Source organism: Bombus bifarius, unplaced genomic scaffold (assembly GCF_011952205.1).
Source record: "Bombus bifarius isolate JDL3187 unplaced genomic scaffold, Bbif_JDL3187 scf7180000009125, whole genome shotgun sequence".
Classification (NCBI taxonomy): domain Eukaryota; kingdom Metazoa; phylum Arthropoda; class Insecta; order Hymenoptera; family Apidae; genus Bombus; species Bombus bifarius.
In genome coordinates this window covers 4492540-4520228 of record NW_022884914.1, presented here as the reverse complement: position 1 = coordinate 4520228, position 27689 = coordinate 4492540, and the positions used below count along the sequence as shown (strand labels likewise).

At 38.3% G+C, this 27689-nt stretch overlaps 1 protein-coding gene across 6 annotated transcripts in view; it reads right to left on the bottom strand.

The window, feature by feature from the left end:
* The window catches only part of LOC117213771 (neurogenic protein mastermind-like), a 247964-nt gene that overhangs the window by 51697 nt on the left and 168578 nt on the right, over positions 1-27689 (bottom strand). The gene's annotated exons all lie outside the window — the stretch shown is intronic.

Below are 27689 nucleotides of genomic sequence, written 5' to 3'. Positions count from 1 at the left end.
GGCAAACCATCTAAAGTAACTCGTAGAAATATTCGGACACGTGCTGAAGAAAATTTTCAAGAACATATATTCTATATGTTATACGAAACCGATAACTGTAATGAAAGTCAACTATGTTGATCATATGGATAAAATTCGAAACCAATCTGAAAACGCATGTAAAAGTTACAAGGTATTTATTAGAAATATATATTCAATAAAATATTAGTATACAGAATAAACAGTGATTTTAAACGTATAATGAGCGTTATAATATTTGATGAGAGAAATACATCTTTATATGGATTCGATCTCATTAGTCAGTTCCTGAGTTAGACCCTTAGTTAATGAATGTTAGTGGTAAAAAGTCAACAGTGCCAATAAAATATTTTATATAATATATTTATACATGAAAAGTTTCTATAAATGTTTAAATACTTTCATGAGCCACTATATTTTTCAAACGAAGTTATTCGGTTACAGGAGAGTAGACAGAGTCTTTTCTCACCGAGAGGCCCCTCTGCTACCATTGCTACCACCAATCCTAAGGAAAGTCAACAGCTTCGAGGCGAAATCGCACCTTTCTCTATCGTCTACGACTTCTATCCTGCTTTCCTATCCTGCCATGCCGAACATGACAGATTCGTCTTTCCGATCTACACGGATTCGCGGTAACGAATAAAAATTCAGATTAAAGACCTATTTCAACGGAAGCGAGTCTGGATATTTAATGGCCGGTGAATGTTTTATTCACGAAGATTGGCGGCGTTCAACGCTCCATGGGATTGTGCTTAACCCCGTGGCTTGATTCGATGTAAGCGAATACGGTTCGCGGTGAGGAGAGTGATTAGTCAAATTGGAGGTCTGAATTTGCTGTAATTGGGTCAAGGGACATACACGATTGTGGTTTTTGGGAAATTTCCTTGTTGTGAACGCGTATAGAGCGAAGATAAAGAAAATCAAGTTGGAAGTAGTGATGGTTATTAGGTTTTGCAACATGGTTGAGTTAATTCGAGTTTGGGAACTGATGTTGAAAATGATATAGCTGGAAATTAAAAAATGATATAAATATATAGAGATGAATAGAATCTTTTATCGCTCCTAGACGTTGGCTATAGATACGTTGTTTGATTTATGGAGTATATAAACTGCTGTGAAACAGTTTAATGTGAATCAAGAATTTTTCGAACCATCCTGTAGAATTTATAGGAATTTAAAATTGAAGAGAGAAGAAGGAAAGATCCTGCTTTCGAAATAGAGAAACTGGAATATCTGTCGTAGAATTGTAGATTTTAAATACATGTATATATTTTGATTTATCATTTTGATCTATGTCTAATGAAGTTAGTTATAGTGTAAATTCATGGTTCAACTTTTCTGATGCTTTATTATATGTTTCTTAAGCAATCACTGCTGCAAAATTTATCAGGTCTTCTACGTGAGAAACAACCTGTAACATTCTACGCTAACAAGTAGCTCGAACCCAATCCCTGTATTTCGATATCGAAATACGAGTTCGAACGCCGCGTCCCCCAGGATCAATATTTGAGGAAACTCGAACACATCTAGCTTCGGTAATAACATTACCAGATAATGAGATTAGAAATTAGAGCCCGGCAATATCGACGTGCTCGACATCATCGGGCCGAAGAATATCACGATTTAACATTACCGCGCGAAATTAAATCGACCTGTTCTGTCCTCGCATTCTTGATCGACATTCCTGATCCGATATTTTAATCACATAACTTCATTCAAAAACTGATTTCTGTTCTACTCTTTTAATTTATCCTTGCGTAAATAATAGCCGCTCTCCCTCTTCCCACTTCTCTCTTCTACAATTTTCACGCTCTTACGACCTATTATTACATAATCGAAAATCACAGAAGACCGCAAGCCCATTCACGGCAACCTTTTAAAAATTTAGATTTTTCCATCATTCGCTTACACTCTCAACGACGCCCTAAATTTGCCAGTCTCTTGTGCCGACCAAAGGACCAACGATCCAACTTTCTGTTCGATACTTTGTCCGCGTGAAGTCACCTTTGACCCAGATGAGAAAAACTTGAGAAACCGATGCACGGCTAACGTAAACCGCGGCGATATTCTGAATTATGCGCGTTGGTTGCGGCTGGTTTATTAACGGCGCGGCTTGCGGTGCTTCATGATTGGTGAACGATTCGCAGGGACAGCAACGAGGGTGGTAGCGGACGGGTGAACCGTCGAGGCCGTCTTTTTCTCTCGTTTCTCAGCCCCCGGCTGAACCATAAGTCCGCTCGTATCGCGTCATGTTGCATTAGAGAGGCGACGAGGTGGCACGCCGCGCCGTCGTCCTCGGGGCTTCTTCCATTTCACGTCCTGCCGTCCCTCGACGACCCGTTTTCCAACCCCCGCAACGTCAGCCTTCGAATCGCCGCCTTTCTGCTCTCACTCACCCTCTGCCGCCCTCTACTTCCTTCATCCGTTTCCACCCTTGACACCCTCCTCGCCCCTTACTCGATATGCATGTCCTTCGTTCTACTTCTGTAACCGCGTTTCGCTCTGGTTCGTTCGAAGGCCTCTCTCTCTCGCGCGCGCACGGACCAACCCGCACCCGTTTTCATCCTTAAACCGTCCGTTCGGTATTTCCGGCCCGATCGATCCTCCCTCCCCTGCGTTTATTCTCGGATTTCGTCCGGCTGATATTTGCCGGCTTTTCCCTTTCTTTTTTCCTTTCCGTGTTCGTTTTGCGCCAGTTTCATGGAGGATGGTTCTCGGAGGTTGGAATTAACGGGGTCGTTTAATTCTGAGATTGAAAAGACAAAGACGAGGGTGAGATGAAGGAAGATGAAGAATTACGCAAGCTTCCGGTTGTGCATGGGTTTCGATGATTTCTTTCTCTTCTAATTTTTGGAGTAGAATTTGTTAGGCGTATCCTGTTTAAACAACAGATACTGCTACTTCTTGGTTCGTTAAAGATAAATATACCGTCACACTGTAACATAAATTTTCTTCAAGCTTTACCGTAATCGCTATATACTTTTATAAAAAAGAGATGCTATATGCACACCTTCTAAACAATATCATATCTACGAGCCAATGATAGCACGTATCGCTTGGAAGAAAACCCCATTTCGAATTGAACCCAAACCCTGTTACGAGAGAATCCAGCCAATCGCTGTTCCCTCATCGTCCCCATATTTTAAGAAATAATTCATTAGCCTTCGCCAGATAACGTTCCTACAATAAACTATGTTGTTGCACCAATCCCAAAAAAATCGTCGAAACTGGCCACTAACCTTAAATCACACGCGATAAACGCAGTAGTCGCGAGAGAAAGCGCAGTGCAGTGTGTCGCCTTTCAGGCGGATGAGGAAAACGCGAGAGGATAAACCGAGAACCTTAACGCTCGGTCTGGAGGGTGTCGGTGATCACGAGGATGGCTAGGTATGGTGTTGCTGGCTGTGCCTCTGGTTATATTGCGGACTCGGAGAGATCGTGCATCCTCCGGGTGAAGGACGCGGCGGGACGGAAGAGCAAAGAATTATACTACGTGCCTGGAGTGTCAAGACGTGGGGGTGGTTTATGGTGGAAGCGTAGATGCGAACCAAGCCGTTCGAGGCTATATACTAGCGTGCAGTAGTGTGCAGCGTGCAGTAGTGTACAGTGTGCATCCGCCAACGCAGCCTGTTCTCTCGCCTTCGGGCCTGTTAATGGTCGCTACCCTTTTGAATACTTTGCCGAATCGCTTGCAACGTTAGTTTCAAACATTTGAAAGGGTTTCTTTCTGATTTTCTGTTAAGTTTCCTCGCGTTTCTTTTTTTCATCTTATTTTACACGCAGTGTTTCGAAGAACTGATTCGGTAAGAATTTTTGAAGGTTTCTTCTTCTTCATGAAGTTTTGTATTCGATAATTGGTGATGTAATGTTTCGTCTTATTTTATAGGGGGTGTTTCGAAGAACTGATTCGGTAAGAATTTTTGAAGGCTTCTTCTTCTTCATGAAGTTTTGTATTCGATAATTGGTGATGTAACGTTGCTTTTATTTCTTTTTATTTTGCTTGCTTTTTATTTCTTTTTATTTCGTTGCTTTTTATTTCCGAGGATATTTAATGGATTATTTTACTGAGATTTCGTATTCCGCAATTGGTAGCGTTACCATTTCGAAGTATTAAAGGTAGTTTGATAATTTCCGGAGCACTGTGCTTCGAATAATGATAAATACGACGATTACTGATGTATTTGAACGTTTTCTACGTGCAAGTATGCAATAATCTAATGTCAAATGACTTTCGATCGGCCAAAAATGTTCTTTGAACGACTTCCAAACCTTTCCATTTGAAATTCGCGAATTTTCCACACAGATTGTTTCTGTAGAAAGATAAAAAGTACAAGACGACATCTGCTCGTTTGGTAATTGAAAATCAATCGTGCTATTTGAATATTTTTTACCAAAGGAAGACAAGCCAAAAGTAGCTACGTATCTATAACGATGTTAACGTTGTCACATGTTTCATTTTGCACTGAAAGTACAAAAATATCGTGCCCTGGCGAGAAAAACAATGAGTGGGATAGGAGCGAGCGAACCTTAGTAAAAGGTAAACTAAAAACCAAACTTGACAAGCTATTGCCTGTATAGTTTGTGCTTCTCAAAGACAGCTTTAGGATCGGTGTCAAGTACTGGGACAAATATTTGCAGGATACGCTTGGCCTAATCTTTGAACCTTTTAAATCGCCGGCAAAGGACGTCGTCTTATAGGAGAACAAAGATTCCTTGACACGAGCCAACACAACACTCAACTTTTGTTTGAACCATCCGGAAACACGCGAATGTGGATCGATAAGAGCTTTTAAAGATTTTATTTTATAGAAAAATTTCCTCATACCAATATTTTAACATGTTCGATAACTATGTACTAATGATTATTATCTTGAGAATTGTTAATATACAGGGTGGTTGGTAACTGGTGGTACAAGCGGAAAGGGGGTGATTCTACGCGAAAAAAGAAGTCGAATGTATAGAATAAAAATTTTTTTTAATTCTTTCTTTTTTTTTAAATTTTTTCATCGAGACAACGATCTACAGTGAGATCCGTTATAACGTACCGTACGCGTACCGAGCGAAAATTCAAAGTCGATTTTCTCGAAAACAGAGCCTCAAACGAAAAATTTTTATTCTATATTTTCGACTTCTTTTTTCGCGTAGAATCACCCCCTTTCCGCTTGTACCGCCAGTTACCATCCACCCTGTATACACTTTATATTAAACATGATATAAGTAACTATTTGAGAGTAGTATTTAATTTTGAACTTTATTCGTTGCATTTATAGTGACGATACTTCCATAATCAGCTGTCTAAGAATATTTTATAGCCTGAAAATTCCCACACAGCTTTCATTCCTCAAATTGAGTTCACAATGATATTTACAAATTCTACGTAAAGATACTTCTGTCATATAATCTGCTTACAAGAATATTTTAAATTACCAAATAATCTTCGCGTTTAAACTGAATTCACGATAAAGTCTTCAAATGCTGATTAAACGTCTCTTCGTACTTTTAAACAATATACAGTCTACGCGAATCCTCATTGATATTCCCTATATCTCGAACCTTCATCGAGAGATTACGCCTAGACAGTGATTACCTAATTAGCAAAAAGCGATCTCCGCGCGTAAATTAAGCAGACTATCGCGATGGTGATCCCGTAAAATGTACCCTCTGCTGGGAAACCGTCATCATCGTTTGATCGAAACGTTCCGTACGATGTCGATTCGCGGAACGGAACCATTCTATTTTCAGTAAAACAGGAATCGTAAGCAAAGAGAGTGCTCTCGCGTACAACAAACGTTGGAACAATGGAGGAAGAATAGGCGCCGGCGTGAGAGAGAGAGAGAGAGAAAAAGAGAGACAGAGAGAGAGAGAGAGAAAGAAAGAGACAGGCCGATGGAAATGGATGGCAAATTTTTTGACAAGCGCACGCGAAACACACGTTGACGGTATGTGGCGTGTTTAAAAGCGTGTTTCTATTAGATGGCGAGACCCCCGACTCGCGTTTTGTACACAGCGTTCGCGAAAGTAATGGAAAATTCCATGAAAGCATAGGCAGCTCTTCTTACGAGATAAAATGACGGGAAAAAATGAGGAATTTTGACAAACGCGCGCAGATATTATTTTGCATTTGTCTCTCGTCTAAATTAATGAATTGAATTTACGTCGGAGATTTTACGTTCGTCTCATTATGGTTTCAAAAAATCTATATTTGTTCGTTTTTAATTGACAATGAAGTAGTATTGAAACGATTGGTTCGAAGTAGTTCGAACAGTTCGGCATTCGATGCTATTCTATTCGGAGCTTGTCCAGTCAAATTTTGCTAAATAGTAATATAGCAATAAGATTTTTCTGTGTTTTAATTCTTCGATCAAATCGACACGAAGAAACGGTGAAAACAGCCCTCCATAAAATGCACTATGGTCATCTGCACACAGCTGTAAAATTTATCTTTAGTGACAGCACGATCTTGCTTAAAACCACGATTCATTTACTTCTCATGGTTCGCGCTACTCTTAAAATCCCTAATCGAAAGTTCCAACTTGGAATCGGTCTAATTTCACACCCAATCCTCTTTCGTCTACGAGAATATCCCTCATCTTCGCCAACTTGCGCCGTTTCCCCGAAATAAATTCAAAGTTTCGGTATAAAATCTCGTAACGACGAGTGCAGAGCCACGGCCCATTCCCAACGATCGAACCGGAATCCTTCTTCGCCCGCCAAAAAATTTAACGACGTGACGTCGGCAAACTTGCGTTCGGAACTTTTCGTGTGGCAAATTTGCTAATCTACGCGAATATGGTCGATACTTGATTTGACTTCTTCGTATTTTGATATTCGCTCGTACTTTAATCCTTTCCAATCGTATTGGCAAAAGTTGAGATCCTATCGTGATTAATGTATCTAATAGATCGCTGATATTTAAGCAAATTTATCCTCTTAGGAACAAAACCGGATAAATAGAAATTTTAAAATTCTAGTCGCACATATGTCGACGTTTGCTGGACTACACGGTCTCGTGAAAGTTGATGGAGAAATGGAAAGGAGTGACGAGATCGGCGTAATGCGATGTAGAATCTGCAACGACTCGATATTCGCGGCGACGATGCCTCGACTCGATTAAACTTTTATCACCAAAGGCAAGGACCACGCGAGAATTCCGATCGTGCAAGCCCACTTCGACAGTGCATTCTCATTTAGTTTAATGCTCCCGAGATCGCGCGAATTACCTTTTGATAGATTCACGATCGTCCCACGGGACCGGACCCCGGTTTGCAACGTAGATTCCGTTTGAATCAGACGACCCTATGAATATAACTTGTATGTCTTTCGCTCAGTTTTATCGAGATTTAGTTCAAAAGTACCGTATCACCAATCATGTGAGAAAGTTAGTTTTGAAATTTAAGAATGTGATAGAAGTGTAGTTCTGTTTTCTTTCCAAGCGTGTTTCGAACGATATTCGAATCTTTGACATTTTGAATTTTTGTAATTTCAATTTGTAGACTACTGAACCTAATGGGTAATTTCGAATATTTTCCATTTTGTCATACTTTTTGTTATTCCAGCATCGATTCTAAGGCCACGCGCGCATTACAAAACTTTCGCTTTAATAGTTACATATAGCGTTATTGTAACGAGAAATCGAAGCTACAGATAGCATAACATCGTAAATAGCGACGATCATCTTGCTACTGTCCACGTAGCCTGGTATAGCATGTATAACACGCGAGCACCGATTAATTTAGGGTAAAAGAATTAAAGAATAGCGAATCGGAGGCTAACGCGTGAATTTCGATTCCCATGTGGAAAGCCGGGACTCCCGCGAGCGTTATTTTTCGAATCAAATGGAACCGAGTGTGTTATATTCATGAAATCGCGCGGAAAAAATGATATCAATGCTCAAACGGTTGTTCGCAGATGACAGTGTCGATATATCTGTCTTCAAGTTTCACACCAATCTCGATGATTGGATATGATGTTTATTCTCGTGACAAATGAAAAATATTCGAATTCATCTGCTGCAATTTCCATGAGAAGGTTTCGCCTGTCGACTAACCACTCTCAGTCAATCAAAAGTCAGCCGAGGAAAAAAAGCACGTATAACCGGAACCAAATTTCCTAAACCCATCCAATCGTTCAAGAACATCAACCGCATCCTAAATTTCTCTAATTTCTCATTGTATCGTTAACAAATTCCTCACAATTGACAAACTGAGATCTACCTTACCCTGGATCTTCCACAGACGGCATCTTTCTTCCCAAAACTAAAAGCGAAACCGAACGAATAAAGACAAAGAACAAGCCGCAGAGTACAAAGAAAGAGAGCAAAGCAGAGGAGAATCTCACGTCGCACGGGTCACCAATGAAAAAAAGGCAGGCAGAGAGAACGTGGACAATATTTGAGGCTGGTAATAAAAAGCGGCTGGGGAACAGTGGGTCTGGATTTGGATATGGCATCGGTATTGGAGGGCTGAGAGAGAACCAACGCTGGTGATGGTGGTTGGCGCTGCTAAAAAGGACGCGGCGATGAAGACGGAAAAGCGGATAAACGCGTGGCGACGTTAGTTCGCGTGGGCCGGCACGTTGTGCACATAACGCGCGCGACGCCGACGCCGACGCCGACGCCGACGCCGACTGCTGCAATGCGGTGATGTCGGCATTTTAATTGAAAACGCCGGCTCGCTCTAGCGATACCACCACACCACCGATCTCCTCTCTTTTTCTCTCTCTCTCTCTCCCTCTCTCTTTCACGCTCTCACGGCTGCTGCCAACCAACCACTTCTCGCTTCTTCGCTCATCCATTCGTGGTTTATTAATGAACGTTAATGTCGTAGGTGCGCAGCTCGTTCCTTTTAATTGCGTCCCTAAATTATTCACCGTGGACGCTGTAACCGTCGTTGTGCCGCCACTGTGACGGGTCCACCTTATGGATCCTTTCTGTTTGCTGTTCCTCCGCGAGATCCAACACGGGGGCAACGAACTAAAAGTTCGCGCGGACATCGAGGGAATAAGTCGGTTGGTTCGTACATTTTTTGTAGCTGTTCGGTAATTTATGATGAACGTTGAGTTTCTGATCTGTTATTGTCATGATGCGATGCGATAGTCAAACACCTTGGGCGTAAATATATGAATATTGTCTATTGGTAGTAACCTTACGTGACGTTTCTTGAAGATTATGCAAATAGCGTAGATCAATCCTCTCTGTATCCAACTGTTGTTCTCGAACGAAGAAAATACTTTTTTGGTATAGTTATGCTTCAGATTCCAGACAATTTTTAAATTATTGAAAAACTATATTTCATTTACACAACTATTTACGCTACCTATCTCTACCTAAAAATTACACGTAGAATATGTAGTAGTAATGTAGCAGTTAATTTTGGACATCGCTTGAGGCATATAATACACGTGATATTTCTCTTCCCCAGCCAATCTATTCATAAAATACACAAATTACTTAAAAACTGCAAATTACTCCAACTTCATCCTAAATTCCACCAAAACTTCCCAAACTACAACACGTAACATCCCTCGTTCCTAATCGATTATTTATTCACAAGAGCTTGCATCAAAGTCATCCTAAAATCCCGCTTTTTTCAGGCTCTGTATCAAAGCTTACTTTTGGGAATGGTAACGGAGAGCTAGGTGGATCGGCCAGACGAAATGGAATGGCGTCGGCGGACTGACAAGCGAGGAGAAAGGGGGATGAGAGAGAGAGAGAGAGAGAGAGAGAGAGGCCGGACGCAAAGGGAGACGCATTGTTTACAGTAATGAAGGCGTAAATAAGTGATGAACCGCGCGACGCATCGATCTCGGCCGGGCTATGCCTATGTTTGATACGGCACTGCTTTCGGGGTGGTCACCCCCACTGTCAGCCACCCTCCGACTGCACGCAGATGTCGACCGGTTCTTTTCCCGCCTGCTACCTCCTTCTTTCTCGCTTTACACTTCTTTCGTCTGACGGATTATCGAGACGTTAATTAACAATTAAAAATTTCGTGAATCTACCAGTTTCTTTTCTCTTCTTTTTTCTTCCTTTGTCCTTTCCTTTCTTTAGTTCACCGTTCATTTTTACCTTCAGCAATGGAGGTTAGCGTGACGACGGGTCAATTAAAGGGACGAAACGGTTCTACGGGTTTATGGAGTATGATTTTACAGTTACGTAGCTTTATAGGCACCCTGCTTGTGCTTGCGTTTAAATGTGTTTTATTTTCTCTTGCAGTATTTGTTTTTACGCTTACGATAGATACACTCTAGTTTAATTATTCGTGTACGTTGACTGTCAGAGAAATTTTGTATATCACGTCTATAGTAATAGCGTTCTGTTCGCATATTTCAGCACGATGCGATGCAACCTAATACACGTTCACGTGTAATACATATTTTATTAAAAAATCAAATTGTCCGAACATTTTAACACTGCATTCAGTACAGTCACATTGTGACTGTAATGTTAAAAAGTGTTGGAAATTTTGTAAATTTTAGATCACCGTTGATACTAGTGGACGTATTAAATGACAAAATATTGAATTCCATTATCACTTTAGTTGTTTAGTATTTGCTCTTGGAAATAATTACATTTTACGATAACATGTATTTTTCTATCATATTTCCACGGAAATTCTCACGAAACTAAGACCGTCCTTGCAAGTCGATGTTAAACACGGCACACTACCATAATCTCGGAATATGATAATTCAGCGACTAGTCGTCTTCCGTTTTCCTTTCTAAGATGCATATTAATAGGAAACGTTTATTATGTATTTATTATACTAGTGTCCGATGTGTCATGTTTTCTAGCAGCTCGATTCGTATCGTTTCATATTCTATTCAAATTAGCTGTCGTGTAAACACTAAATCTAGGAGAAATTTTATGATCGCGAACTTAAGAATTGGTCATTTACAGTCGCATGAATTCTCCTTGATCGATTCGATATCAAATTAACTGCGAAGCAACGAGAAAACTTCACGACGATAAGGCAGAAGCGCGAAGCATATTATGCAATATCAGCGCAACTATAGCAAGCTAACGTGCAATCGACCTTGTCCATACGTTTCAGAAACCGGCGACAAACAGCGTGTCGGGTTTCGCGTTAGGCTGCTAGACGAGTAACCTAATTATTCAAGAAGTGGACTAATTTGAATGGTGCCGCGGACGTGGATTAATTTCTGCGGCGCGAACAAGGAAGAGCGCAATTATGAATCGCGTTCCAACGTCGGGAGGACGTAACACGTTTGTGTAGCGGAGCGTATCGCGTTACTAGAAGGACAGGTTGAAATTTGGGTTAGAGGAACAATAATGATATTAATAATATTATGTAGAATATATATAGATAAATTAACATTTTTAATCCTGTTACCAGAAAAATTTGAAAAATTTTCTTTCGTTACAGAAACTTATCCAGCAACAATTAGAAATTTATCTTTCGAGCAATTGACGATACTCAGTGGGGTTATTTATTGGCCGGTTCGGTAACTTTAATTCGGGTATTTTTAATGTCACAGCGCGAAGAGATGTAACTGGATTTCAGTTTTACCAAGGAAACGTTAGATTAAAGAACCGGAGAAACCAAATTAAAAGCATCGATTGCGACGTGTAGCTTAACGTTAGTTTACAAGATTTTCCAAACTTCAGATGCACTCAATTATATTTAAAGACACTTGAAGCTAGAAATTTTGATTTCTAGAACATACATACATTTTTTAATTTAATTGTAATTTGAATGTAATTTTCTTGATTGCAAATTATAATATCGATTGTAACCATGGTAAACCCAATAGATTTGAATCTTAATAGATTAACATTTAATAATGTTAAAAAATTCCTATTCGAGAAAAGAGGTAGTAACAGAAATAGCTTTGAACAATGAAAGTATAATAAAGATGCGATTAAAAATTTCCTTAAAATATTTGGTTCGTATTTCCTTCATTGTAATAGGTCATCTGCGACATTTCCGCTGTCATCGTTCAACAAAAATAGTGTGCAAAACAATAGAATTGTTTCGAAAATAATAATTGTTTAGTCGTTGTTACTAGTAAAAGATATGTTTCTACCCTGAACGATGTATGCGTTTCACACTACGATCATGCGCTTATCATACATTCTATTTGTGCACATTCAGAATCGTGACGTCTTGCGATTCCCTGAATTCGACTTAAGCTAATTTCACTGTATTGCGTTTCATAAGATTTTTAGTTGTTATGTTCGTTAAAGTCCCCTCGATCGAATTAAAAATATAAAAAGTAAAGCAATGATGAAACATACTGCACAGGGTCGTGTTTAAACTTTCGTAATAAATGGATTAAAAACTCCGCTCATTATATTACTTGGTTACAGCAGATGATACATGTACTCCAAAACATACAATATATTTTTCATGTCTGTTTAGTTAACGAAATTATTGAGGAATATCACTGTAGAAAGTATTATTAAATCTAATATTATAACTAAAGACAATCTAAGATATGCAACATTCGGTTTCCTTCGTTTCTCCATATTATTGTTAAATTTAACAGATTTTCACATTTTATGCGGCAGAAGATTAGGAGAATGTAATGCGTACTTCGTTCGTTTATAATTAGATTGATGATTCATGTTGTGACATTACAATCCATAAACTTCAAGTATAATAATAAAACAGTAAATAATGCTGACTCATAATATTGATTTAAGTTAGGGAGGAACAGCATGTTGATTATTATTCAACTAAATTTACCGCAATATTGATTCGACACTGGAATGTTCACAAAGTTATGTCATTTTTTCTTGACAGTTGAAGTCGTTCTTTTGCGTTAAGAATATTTGACATTTATTCTATTTAAAATTCTGCGTGCATTTGCAACATCCATTCGAACACAAATTTTTGTCCACTATTCTAAACACTTGTCAGTCAACTCAAATACACAAACGGTCATTCTCTTTTACATCAAATAGTACCATTTGTTGTTCGTTTTCTGCAATTCGCTATCTTTATATTTCATTCGACATGAAACAGAAATCAAGACACAATTTATAAGATAAAAATAATTGTTCGATCATATTTATTACCTTAATTTGACGCTAATTGTTCACGACCAGATTAAGTTTAAAACAAACTTGTATTAACGCGTAACAAATATTTATTCATTTTTCTTATTATCCATTTATATATTTTTGCTCTGCGTTATACTAAGTCTAAGACTACTATCATAGAAATATTTCCTTCGTGTTTCACATTTTTGTCATAACATTCTAATAAACTTTGAAATTTAAATCTTAATAAAGCTCCCTTTACATGACACTGTCCTATTGCTTTCAAATTAAATCCTACTAATTTACACGAAAATCTGTGAGACATTCTGCATAATATCTCGTTTAAACGATATATTTATGCAACAACGTGACTTATAGAAGTTGTACGCAGCCGCCCCTTTTACGATTCCATTCTTTAATCGCCATGCAATAAATCGTAAGTCGACAAACTCGAACAAGAGCAACACCGAACTACGCTTATGCAATTCTTCATACGGGAAGACGGTCTTCGATATCATTGAGAGCATCTCGCCGTCATTTGCCGCGCCTAATTATCATCCCCCTATATACAGTCAACGAACACTGTTCATAAGCATCGTGGAACGATCATACTCGATAATACAAGTCCTTTTTCAACGTAACTCCTTTGTCTTGCGTTATCGTTCCAACTTCGTCTCTTTATTAAAAAATTGCTCCCAAATGTTGTTGATATATGATTTTATAAATTGGTATCTCTTATTGTTAGAAAATCGAATCAAGGGATGATTATGAAATTAATAGAGTAACCAAAATGATCAGCATAAAATTTTTGAAAATTTTTCAGAGTATTTTATTAGTATTATTATACAACAATGTATTTTTGACTTATTTTTTCGTCGAATTATATATTTTCCTATTCACAAATCGCCTCGATTTATCAAAATGTTACCAATCGCTGGAAAATGGGTAAAAAAGGCGAGAGAATTATAACAAAAAAATGACACTGTGCTAAATTCGTGATTTACAAGTGGAACGGAAGTGGCTATCGCACAAAGCCGTGCACGCGGACCTAATGTACTCGTAAACGAATTTTATTGTCGCATAGTTGCGCAAACAAGTAGCCAGAGGTTGGCTGCGGGGAAAATAGAGCGGTGTGTATTGTATCGTCGATAGCGAGAGCAATAACGATCGTCTGGAGCTCGAACCTCTTGTTTCCTTACGACGTGATTAAACAATGTTACACGGTGATTACATGGCTCAATGGAAAATTTGAATCTTTGCACCAACTCCTGTGTATTACACGAATACACTTTATTTGAAAAATCACTCTTTCCTTTGTATTTTATTTCGTTTAGTAAATGTTAGTAAGTTTGTTTATTTCGTTAGTAAATATTTTTAATAATTAAGAATTAATTCTTTATCTTAGTACAAGAAGAATTTTATCCTAGTGAAACGCAAAAGTAGATATGTATTAAAATATTCGATAATCGCTGAAATATTTTCATATACTGTCGAAATTTTGACGATTAAAATAAAAGTAATGAAAAGAAAAGTTTAGAAAAAAATGTCGAAAGAGTTAGACTGTGACGTTTCAATTAAACGATGGATAAGATTTCCTTAGAAAAACATTTCTTCAGATTTAGTGTTAAAACTAATCATATTCCGTGTTAAGAGAAAGTAGAGTGTCGTCACATGAAAAATGTCAACGTTTCTTCCGTCCCAAATCGAACGATAGGATTTCTGTGGGCAAGCAAGTAGAAAGAGCAGCTTCCGTTCGATTCGAGAAGCGTGTTTACAACTTCGTGCATCCCACGTCGCGTCGGCCAGAAGCCGAGTTATTTGCAGTTACGCGATTGCACCCGGATCACGGTCTGTTTTTGAGCCAAACAGCAGAGGTAAAGAGCGATCAAAAGTATTAAGCAGTACGTCAAGGATCAGATTATCGCATATTTATCTACATTCTATAACTTTACGTTCAATTATCGCATATTTATCTACATTTTATAACTTTACGTTCAATGCTATCGATAGACACCGTCCTAAGAACATTAGTTTACGAAAGCTCAGCGTGGAAAGAAATTCGCAGCATTCTCTGATTATTAAACACATTTATCGTTGATTTCGCGAGACTAGAAAATTCCGTAGGAACATAGCTTCCTTGAGGTTTACCATTCAAACCTTTATGTTTGAAATTTTTAAATGTATTTATTTAAATCATTGATAAATTTCTTTTATATAAATCCAGGATCTAAGTTACAAATAGTAATCTTCAAATATTAAAATTGACGATCTATCATTTTTACTTTATTACGCCAGTTCATAATTATCCTTAAACGAAAGGAAGCAGTACACGAGCAAAAAGATCCTCCCTAAATCCAAGATTTCAAGCAATGTCTGTTAAAGAACCAACTAATCCGATTTTCTCCAGCCCTCACATTCCTCGCAACAAATATCTCCCAAAATCAATCTTCTATCATCAAGAGCTTTTATCACTTCACTTAGAAAAATAAACTCGATAAACTTGCTCCGAGTTAAGCGCTACCAGGAAAAGAACACTTTCTTCCCTTTTAAGAATCCCGGGACCACCACTACTCGTCAGTTTCATCGGTGAAATTTTTCCTACCCCGAAGTGGAGCCGCGAAGGATACGAAACGTCCCGAAGAAGAGCCTTTTACAAGCCAAAAATACTCAGCCGCCAGTCGGTTTATCGATAATGGCGGCATAATACGAAACGCGTGTAGAACAACCGCCTCTATCTTTAGAGGCGAGCCATCTCGGCTCTGTGGAAAGAAACGTACGAGAGATCGAACGAGCAGATGAGAGATCTCTCGAGCGCATGAACACGCCTGCAACTCACGAGCAGCGTTAACCTAAGAACACACATGGCGGTTTTTCGCTTGTGGTTTCTACTTGTCGATTGAGAAAGACGATGTCGAACGTTAATGAATTTTCGTAGAATGGCGAAACTCCACTTTTCGCGAATTTGTTATTCGACTATAGATTGGATTAAGAATGATATATTGGCTCGCTTTTATACTTACATCAACTCGTCAAAAAAATATAGCATACGTAATTGTAAGTTTTTTAAAATGTTCTTAATTTCCAGATACGGAATATTCTACATTTTGACAAAGAAACGTAACATTAGCAATATTTCCCTTTTATACTTTTTTTATTTTATGAAGTCAGAACAGATTAATATCGATGGTTTTAATTAGGTATATTTATTGTCAATATTATGTCAATATTGGTGCTTTTCATCGGACATTTAAAAGAATTGCATTAGATGTGTGCAAAAGAAACAATCGTCACGTCTGTAACCGTATCGTTAAGCTAAGATTTAGCGAACACTGGAGAAAAATTAACGAATTGATTCAACGATTCAGAATCAATATGTTGCTTTACAGCATCCGGCGAAGGCTTAACAAAGACAACGCGTTGAAAAGCATTTCGTGAATTCCTACTCCTACATCGTGTTGAACCCGTTCTCTCATTCGCGAGTTCTCGATGATGACTCCACTCGTTGGCTCGTCAAAAAGACGAAAAAACATGCGACAGACGCTCTTAGAAAGATGTATCGAGTTGGTGAACGCGGCATGGGCACACGGTTACTATTTTCGAGAGCAATGTTTATCTGGCCCGGATCAAATATATAGTTATGAGTTCCAGAAGGCGGTCGATAGTTCCTCGAACCGGTCATTATTAGCAGGGCTTACGCGGAGGACCGACCAAAAATACGCGTGGTCGCGCGGTTCGCTCTTGTCTTCTGAAGAACGTTCGAATTTGCGAGCTTCGGCGACACGCCAAACTTTTGCGTGAATCTTCGATCGTTAAATCATGAATGTAGATGGTCATGAGAGATCAACCTATAGTTGAAAATGGAGCGATAGCTTAAAATGGCATAAAATAATTGATACATTCATTACCACCGAGCCATATGTGTTGCATCGATTCAATTACTTCATTCATTGTTAGATCCTAATTAACTTCTATCGTCTAGTCTATTGGCAGCTTCGTTTTTCATTTTGTGTCTTTTGTTCCAGTAGAATAATCTACAACGCTATACTGAAAGGCTTGCCATACTGTTATGATGCCACACGATTTTTCCCGCGTCAACAAACTTAATTAACTTCGAAATGATTGCATTTAACGTAGATCAATACGAATAAAGTATCGCGTATAATATTTACAAATTTAGTTGGAAAATCTGGAGAAAGAAGATTGAATTGAAAACAGTCGACGATGGTAACTGCGGACGCATAAATATGAATTGTAAAATCTCTTAAGAGAAAATTATGTAACAGGCTCGCATTTGTCAATGCAGTTTTTCTTCGTTGGTTCGGTCGGTATAGCAACGGTAATACGTATGAAGCAATTGAAAAGACAAATTACTTTGCATTCGAAAGGTTGTATTTACCAGTCATAAACGGTAGTTAAAGGATTATCATAAACGTTACTATGTAGCTGCCTCGCTTACCTAATACCGCGCACGGATAATCAAATCAATTCGAAAACATGTTTTTTTTTTTTTGTCTTCCAACATTCCAGAACTTACTTTACTTAAGCAATGCTTGGTTTGTTGGATCTCTTGAAAGATCTCAGATCGTAGGAAAACTTGCGTTTGTACTTATTTTTTAACGCAATATATAACAATCATAACATATGTAATATCAATTTCGAAATTGTTCATATCTCTCTTTCTTTTTGTACACTTTCCTGACCGAATACTTTTGACATGACCAATGTGTTATTATCCACTAGACTGCGGACGTTTACGCACTTATGATAAAACTGAATGTGCAAAACGAGAAAATACGCACGAAAAAAAAATACTAAATATTCAAAGTAAACATAATATGTAGAAGATAAATCCGATCTCTATTTAAGTTCCATTTCTCTATGCAGAAATATGAATTTGCATAATCACCCTCAATTTATTTCTACGAAAAATATTTTTAGCGAATGGCAAGAAACTGCGATTATTTTCCTAAAATCGTTGCGTGTTTTCAATTAATCGATACATCGCTATATACTTGCCACATATGTACTTCCTAGAATGGTGTATATATTTCTGCACATTTGCGAGAACCAAAGAGCTTTCAACGTTTACGCGTTGCAATATAATTATTCCACATAGCCAATTGACGTTCCCGGTAGATAATATTAAACGATCGATAAAGTGTTAATAGCCACTAATATCGTTTAAAAAATTGCCAACACTTTCAACTTTGACAACTACAAATTGCGATACACCGCGTTTCTAACTATAATAATTTTTTCTTTTTATGATGACGCACTTACACGCTTTTAAATTCTCATCTACTATCTCAAGGCCTACATGAAACGCTTTAAATCGAAATACTAAAAATCAGAATTAACGACACTTCCACGTATCCGATCCCTACAGACATTTACAGAAAATTATGATTAGCGTCATTGAAATAATGAATATTATATGAAGTTTGCTGGCGTTTTATAGCTTCCTGTACAGTACCAAACGAGATAATAATTCTTAAAGATTTTAATCATTTCCGACTAACATGTTACGTACTTCTTTCCTGCAAATGTTATAATATATGTACATATATAAATATTTAAAGGAAATGTGGTATGTCAAATCAAACTAAATCGTATTGAAAAACTGATATGTTTCTAAACTCTAAAATATATTACTGCATAGACTTAGCTATTTAGAAATTTCTAACATGGCACTTCAAAGAAACACTACCGATAATATTCCACGGGCACCCGTTATAATTTCTCTGCATTCTCCACGTTCTAATCGATCGAATCAATTAAACCGAATAATTTCTTCTAGTTTTATTAACCCCTTCAAACGCGTTTTCTCTTGGCGCGTCTCTAAAAATTACAAATACCATGGCACTCTAACCCAAACATAATTGCACAGAAAATACTATCTCATGCCGTATCTAAACACGAGAAAAACCTCTATAAATTTACAACCGCAAAACTGGACGCCAAATCGTAGAAAATACTCAATGACTTGATGATGGGGCGCGCGCGGTACGAGAAAATCAGCGGCGAACAAAATCGAGCGATAATTTTCGCGAGAGCGCGGTTTGAAAATTCGTGCGAGCACCATGGAAACGTGAGCCGGAAAAATGAGCAGGTTAAAGGGCTGATATTTGTTGCGTGTCGAGCGCGTCGCACGGCCCAACAATATCCCATCGCTGGCTGCGTTTGTTTGTATCGCCTCGATTAATTACGATTGTCAGCCGTCTGCGCACTTTCGCGTTCCAATTACATTTCGCCGAGTCTCGCCTACCAATTTCTCCGTTTTCGCCGCCAAAGTCCGCGCCGGGCACATTAACCTGCGTTACATCGTGATAATTAACCGACGCTTTAATTAACCCCTTCGCGTTAACAAACCGAGTCTCCCCTTTTTCTTTTTTTCTTCCTTTTGTTATTCGTTCATATTCTGGAAACGAATACCGCGGGACAATCGTACGAGAAAACTAATACATAGGCTCGTGGTCGTATTCGCGCGATGTCACGGTCGAGTTAAAATTAGCAAGTCAACCGGATTCTGACGGCAGATAGCGAGGTGTGCAACCGTGGCGAATGCAACATCGATGGAACTATCTGCGTCGCCTAGTTCCTCGGCCATTGTTTTCCTTCGGGTATCGATGAGATGGAACTGCGGGAACTGGGTGAGTGTCTTCTGCCACAAAGTTCTGATTGCAGAGTTTGATAAACGGCTGATGTGTCTGGGGAGTCGAAGTTTGTTCATGAAATCGGTGATATTGCCATGGTTTTTGCGTTTTTAATTATCCCGCGCTTTGTGATAAAACGATAAACAATTCGGAACCTACAAGATTATTGTTCTCAGTTATCTCAGATATTCAAAGGTGTCTAAGATATTCTAGCTCGATAGTTTTAGGGATCAAATATGTTTTTCTCATAAAAATCGTGAGATTTTCTTTTCGAAATTTGAGAACCGAAGATTGAGGATTCTTGATATATTTGATCAAATGCATAGTACAACACAAAGTACGTCTTTCACTATCTTGGTACGAAAAAATGGTTAAGAAATAACATTTCTATACCAGTTCGTGTGATCCGTATGCTATGCCGTTAGAGAATAATAAGTACAATAGCAAAGAATAACAACTCGTCATTGAAAAATTACTCCTAAATCGTGGCAGCTACGAGATTTTTAGAAACTCTCGATAAAATAAAAAGCTTACTTCGCTCGTGATTAATATTTATGCGTCATACTGTCGTGTACCACATGCGAGTATATCTGGCGAGTGCGTACGAAAGTGTGGGATTGGAGAGAAGGAAGCGGAAAAACAACTGGTGTCATTGCGCGGCGCGTAAAAATTAAAGTGGCCCATGCGTGATTTATATTGTATCGTATAAAACTGGTAATGAATGGCGGATGGTGTGCACGCGTACATACAATGCGCGCGAAAACTCGCGTAATCGATACGAGCTTTAAGTTCGTGGACCGCGCGTCGACGACCGCGCGCAAACAAAATGAGTTTAAACGATTCATTGTTAAAATATAACGGTGGGGTCATTGTACGTTCGATAATCCGAGAAAAGAAGAATCGAACACGTTAGTCCAATTTCATTGTACGGTATAAAGGTGAAGCTCGTATTCACTTGTCCTGATTCAATCCGAAATTAAAAAATTATCCGATTGTTACAGATGAAATGGCTGTTTTCGCGAATGCGTAAAATCTTCCGAAATTTAGTGCATATACGTGTTAAACGGAATTTATTATACCGGACAGTAGCACAAATAACTTCGGTCAAATAATGAAGAATAGCCAGTTTAACCGAATTTATTTATATTACAAACCAATGTATCGATTTCAAGCTCGGAGATAATTGACAACAAGCAGACCCATGTTTTATTAAGTTTATTATAAAACGACGAATTGGGCTATCGAAGCGAACATCGAATTCAACGATGATTATTCTTCCACAACTTTATTTTCAAGAGGCTATAGCAAAATAATAAATAACCTGACGTTGCTGTGATGAATATAGATTGAAAAATTATGAATATGAAGAATCATTTTTCTCGAAACAACGGAGAAAAGGAACAAGTATCATATAGTAAGAAATCTAGCGCTGTAAACTATTCAAAAGTTCCTTGTGTCGATTCCCATCAAGAAATCAGTACTCTTGATACCAATCTTGTATTCATTCAGAATACTAATCACCCCCATCACTTTTAACTTTCTATTCGAGCGCCCAAAAACCTCCACAACCCGCATGAGAACGCCGTTCTTTCCAAATACACAAAGCTTCTAGCTAAAACCCAAAATTCCTGTCCACATCGACCACACTAACACCGCGGTAGATCCAAAAACCGGCAAAAACCCATGAAAGCACCTGACAACGCTGGTCCATTTGCTAAACAACGAACGTCGATTGAAAAACAGAGCCAACAAACGAGCGAGCGTACGAGTGAGAGAAAGAGAGAGAGAGAGAGAGAGAGGTCCTTGCTACATTGTGAAAAATAAAAGAGAAAAAAGGGAAAAAGAGTAAGAACCGCGAACCCAAAATCCAGCAGTTGGAAAATGGTATCGCAACCGCGCAGCGCAACGGTCTCGAAATTGGAAGCGGCGAGAGGACAAATCGAATTCGCTGGTCTCATCCGCGCCACTGCAGCACTGATAGCGGCCGATTCGGAAGAATGGACGGGAGACAATGCGTTTTGCTGGCGACTGTACGAGCCTCGACACACCACCACGATGTAGGTTACGAACGGAGAGACGCGGGTATCGATTTCAGCGCGGTATGCGGCACCGTTGTGGAATGCACACCTTCTGACGTTGTGTCGCGGCTCGCGTACCTGTAACCGCGAACGCGACTTCTGGAGAACACGCCTCGTGGACGTTGCATCAGGTTCTCGCGGGATTAGCAGAAGAAGCCGCGAGTTTAGAGGATGAAGCCGCAAGATACGTCGTGCTTCCTGGCGAAAGATTATTATTTTTGTAACTGGACGCTGTGAGTTGTAGATATCCTTTCACGGAGAACAATAGCGATATACGCATTCTCTATGGATACTATAGATAATACAGTGATATTAAGACAGATAAAGAGATACAAATTGAACGTTTATCATTTGCTTTCGTTTTCTAGTTATTTTATTATAAACTTATAATTTCATTGATCGTATAGCGTAAAGTACAAAATAAAGTGAAATTTCTTAATTTTCCAATCCACGTAACGAATTTACATCTTAGAATAAATAAATTTATGGAACTAAGTCTAATACTTTTCCTAAAGAAATTAAACGTTAGTAAATTAGTAGTTAACAAGGTGAAAGTTAAAATCGATATGTCTTCTTATGGGAGATTTCGAGTGGTTTTGAAAATTGATAGGATTGCTGGTTTCTTTTGTTACAGAGCTGATAGAGGTTTAAAGCCTAGTAGACGTGTTTCGAAATATTGAATAGCGATATGGTGCACATTGCGCGTGAAGTGAAAGTTGGAATGACTTTTCTTACGTTATTACGCAAAGTAAATGAACGTCACAGAATCTTTAATTTATTTCATAGTATGTATATTACAAAATCACATCCTTTATCTTCACATTTTCATTAGCGTGCGAAACAACACGGTACTTCATCATCCTGATCGACCAATTCCTTGCAAACACGCGGGTACAACGACGCCAGTAATTAATCGAAAACACTATGAAGCTTCTCGTGTGCTATGGAGAGGCTGTCGTGGACACACACGTTAATATCTGGACCACACACCGCGACTCTCCAACAACACGAAACAGTTCTCTCTACCGCTCGAAAGTCAGTTCGACGAGTACTGTCCCATTATCAAATCGCGCTTCAAGTGGCGTAGAAGGGACGAACGCAGCGTTAAACATAAAATTATGAATCGCACGCGTAGATAATACACGTTCACGAACAAAGAGCTGGAATTTTTATAGTTGACTGAAACAAATTTGAAAGTTACGTTGGCGATTGTAATTGAGTTTAATTAACTTTTAATATATAATTTGATAAGGCTCTGTGTGTAACTCTCGCAACAAAAATGTCGACATCGAGAAACTAATTTTGAGATAGATATCGCTACGTTTTACGAGTATCATTCAGTGTAATACATTTGATTAACATAACAATGCATTATGTTTTGTATATGAATTTTTATATGAGAATTTCTATATGAAACTTCATTTATACATAAAAGCTCGATATGAGTATTTTCCAATCTCAATGTGTAACATTTCGTAACCGCGAAGATCCATTTTTTAACTATCATCGCTTAAAATATAACACTTAAAATAAACACAGTCTTACAATATAACCACACCAAAATTCCTCCACCAAAGACCAGGTAGTCGTTCAAAGGTCATGCTCTTTTAGATCAAGCTTCCTGTTAGTTCCACAGAACAATAATAATTCCGAGCGATTTATATTTAACGCAAGACCGCGTGCCGACGTGGATCTGCTTGCCGGGGTCAAGATGAAGGTCAGTGGAAAAGGAAACGCGTCCTTGTTGCCCGCTATTACAAATATGCAGATTGACGTTACGGGTCGATCGATAACTCTTCAATGTGAAACGCACCTCAACAAACGATAACAAAAGCGGCTATGCATATCTTAAACGAATATCAGGATACCAACCAACGTAGCGAAGCAGGAAGAAGAACACGAAAAGAAAATAAAGAAAAAATGAAGGAAGACCAAGAAAAAGATTATGTTGGAAAAAGCTCAGTGACGCGCTGTCATTATCATTTGAATGCGCGTTCAGAGCTTCTGAAGATTTGAATATTTCGTCAATTAAACGGTGACTCGATTTGCATAGGTGAGACAGGGTCGCCAACAGACGCCGACGATTTATTTCCATGCATGGAACGCGGCGACCGATCGATACCGATTCTACGCCCAGGGAGAGAGGAGATACCATCTGGATAGAAACCATCCACCCTTCTCTTTTCCTCTCCTTCTCTTTTACTCCTCTCCATTTTGCTTTTTTCCGTTAACCTCGATTTTTCGACCGCGGAAATTGCTCCGAGGCCGAAAGAAAAAGGGAGAACCGTAGAAATTCGAGGGGTGGGGGGGGGCGGGCATCCCCTCAGGCCGAGATTCTCCGCGTACCTAGTGACACGAATAAAATTTCAACGGACTCCTGTGAACGGAGTTCCTACGCTTCGAGAATAGGTAAGTTGGTTCGTCAATGAATTATTTCGCGATTCTATTCTTCGTATTTAAGTTGCTAGATCGTCGGCTATCGCGTCCAAAAATTCGATTTTTATTGAGCTCTGGATTGGACTAGCACGTGGCTGAGCAACGAGCCAGTAAGTTCATTGTGAAAAGAAAGAAAAGATGAATTTTGAATATTTCTCTGTGATATTGTGCATGATGTTTGCTAGATTATATGTATATTCTTAAGAAATCATGGAGGTTTCAGCTTGGATTCTCAAAATGTTTAGTAGTAGGTCTACTTATGACTATGTTTTGCGGATCTACTAGTGTTTCTGCGGTAAAGAAAGTTTTCTATAGTAACATTTTCATAAATTTTCTTCCATAATGAAATAGAATAGCGAAATATTATTATTTATAAACGATTAGCAGCGTATTTGAAACGTTATTAATAGCGGAGCATACAGTGGCCTAAATCTGCTTATGTAATTACAACGTTTAATACGAACGCAATACGTATTATATCTCAGCGTAACGTTGTGATTGATACCTTAACATGTGAGTGAGATGTGGCGCGAAAGCCCTTGATTATGAAACATTTATCATTCGAATCGACATTAATGTTCGATATTCGTGATTTGAAATAGATTAACGTTCGGTTTCTGAACGTACAAGCAGCAGTATTCATTTTGGAAATTCGTCATACTGTTCGATTAGATCAAACAGATCTTTGACAAATTATCCTCTGATATTTCATTTGCGAGTTCGTTTCGAAGCATTGATTAACATCCTTTTTACAAACCATAAATTTTACAAATTTGGAGAATATTAATTAAAATAAATTGGAGCAAACAATCGCTAGCTCGCCCGTCTAATTTATTTTTATCATACTTGAATGTAACGAAACCTTGTGAATTTTCTTCGGCCGAAGTTTCTTCGTAAGTTCGAGGTCGAATTCAAATGTTATGTACGCATTATATATGAATACGTAATTATTGATTGAGACTACGGTCATAACGTATACGGGCATAAATGGACAACTTTTAAAGAATAACAAGGAAACCAACTGCGGTATTAAAAATTAGATATAGTGAGCATTATCGAGTGACCTATTGGTTTAGAAGAAGCTCTATCACAGAGCGATGGTCTGCGATACTTAAAGCAGTTGATTTATGGACTGACTTATAGTGGCTGGCGAACTTGCAGATTCCAGACTTTTAGGACAGCCATATATTCGAGCATAACAAATATAAAACAAGAAAGAGAATTTTTTATTATGTTAAATTTCTTCGTAAAAAATATCCTCTTGCATTTTAAACGAGAAAGACACAACAGCGACGTGTTAAAAATAAAAATGAAATAAAATGGAAGGAAGATATCGTGATTCTAAATATAGTATCAATGACACTGCATGCGTTCGCGTGCATTCGAAATGCGTACGATCGAAGGTTTACGTAACCTTTGAACCCGAACGGGAGGCGCTTGCGCGTACGCTCAATTTCCGGTAATAGGCGAGTGTCCGCTTATTAACGCGACCGACGAGGAAAACACTCGTACTCGGATATTCCGACGCGGCGACACGCGCAGCGGTTGGAAACGCTCCAAAATACGAGCGAATCGTAAGCAGGGGAAACGTGCAACATGACCTTTTCTTATTTCGTAACACTCGTTACATTGTTCATGAATAAAATACTAATTATCCGTTAAATTCTAATCGTATAAATTTCATAACGTATGTAAAATTACGATTTATACATGCTGATATTAATATTTGATTGTTAGGTTACGTAATAATTTAGTTTACGCGTGTAAAGCACAGTATGCTTTGTTCAATTGATATTGTATCGATGTTTTACGTAATTATACCGTTGCGTGCTGCATCGCAGATTTAAGTATTTACTCTTTTATAGTTTTATCTGCAAAAGTAAAACTAATTTCTTTCAATATTCAACGAAATAGTATCATTAAACGACCGCATTACGAATCATAGGGATTAATTTCGTTTTAAGCCTTACTTCTCATTTACGATAAGTACATGCGATTTGCTTCATCGATTTCTTGTCAAATATAAAAGAGAGAAACGTGCTTAATATGAAACGTATATTTAGCAGATAAACAATGGTCTAATACAATTATCTAGGTTATTTTGGAAGTAAAATTAGTGTTCTCTGTTAGAAGCGAGAACAGAATATTTTACAAAACAAGTATTATACATACGTGAAGAGTCTACAGATCAATCAGAAATTCATTCTAACAAGGTATATAATCCTGCAATTAGATGTTCTGACATTAAACGTTCCACATATGAATATTTAACGCGATTCTACTATTCATATGTAATTTTCTTTGGCGTTCAACTAAATCCTTCTCGCTTCCCCAAATCGTCCCATTTTCACGTAAAGTTGCGTACAAATACGAGCGGAACTCCAATAGCAAGCCAAATTAAATCGTTTAAATTCTGCGTTAAGAGCGATAACATTTCCTTGTGACTGCATTTACATAATTTTCATCTTATCATAAACACCTTATAGACCAGGTTCGATAACGATGTCTGATCATTAGAATGCCGATGTTCACGCAAATGTGTCTTGTGAATATCGCTGAAGAAATAATATGTAATCTTTGTATATTTTGTATTTTATTTTTAATAAGAATGATCCTATTCTCTAGGGTTCTCGCGCATTTAAATTGTCCATAAATGCATAAATATTTGTAATTTAGTGGTCGCTATAACGTCAATGAAGCAACGAACACGAAGGAGGGACGACAATATACTTCGTTTTGGCATTTTTTCTAACTTCCGCCATGATAAACGATTGACCGATGCAAAAGTGGCCCGATTGATACGAGAAGCCGGAAAGCAGTGTGGGAAAATGGCTCGTTTCTGGTGTCGCAAAGAACGATATGCAAATTGACCGACAGATAACATTCTTCGACTGGCGATATCGTTGTTTTGAAATTTTCAACGCGTCTCGCCGAGCGGACGCGTGCGGGCGGCGTAACTAGCGCATGCAAATTGCCTTTCTCGTGCTTCTGATACGAAATCGCGAGATTGGAAGGAAAGTTCTTTTAAACGGGTTTGCTTACAAAATTCACCGACTTTTTATACCATTTTTTTCAGTCGCGTTGAATATTAGTCATTTTCTTTCTACGGTTTAATTATCGGAAATTATTTATGGAATTTTTCAAAGACATTTTTGTAGCGAAAATCCTTTTCAGAGATCATGGTTGAAATGAATACAAAGACAATAATGCCTAATATTTCTAAACAGGCTATCTAGTACTTCTATCTAAAAATTTATGGAATTTAGGGTAGTTTTCCTGTGACCTGTGATCGAAATTATCAAGAAAAATGAACAACAAAAAATTCGTAACAAATTTTGCCGAGTTTCGCAACTATCCACATTTCTGACGATACAATACATCGCCAAGCAATAACGTTTCTCTAGGAAATGCTTAAATCTGCTTGGCGAAAGGAAAACAGGAGGATAAAACCGCGCCACAGTCAAGAGACGAAAGTACGTAGCTATAACAATAAAAGGACGC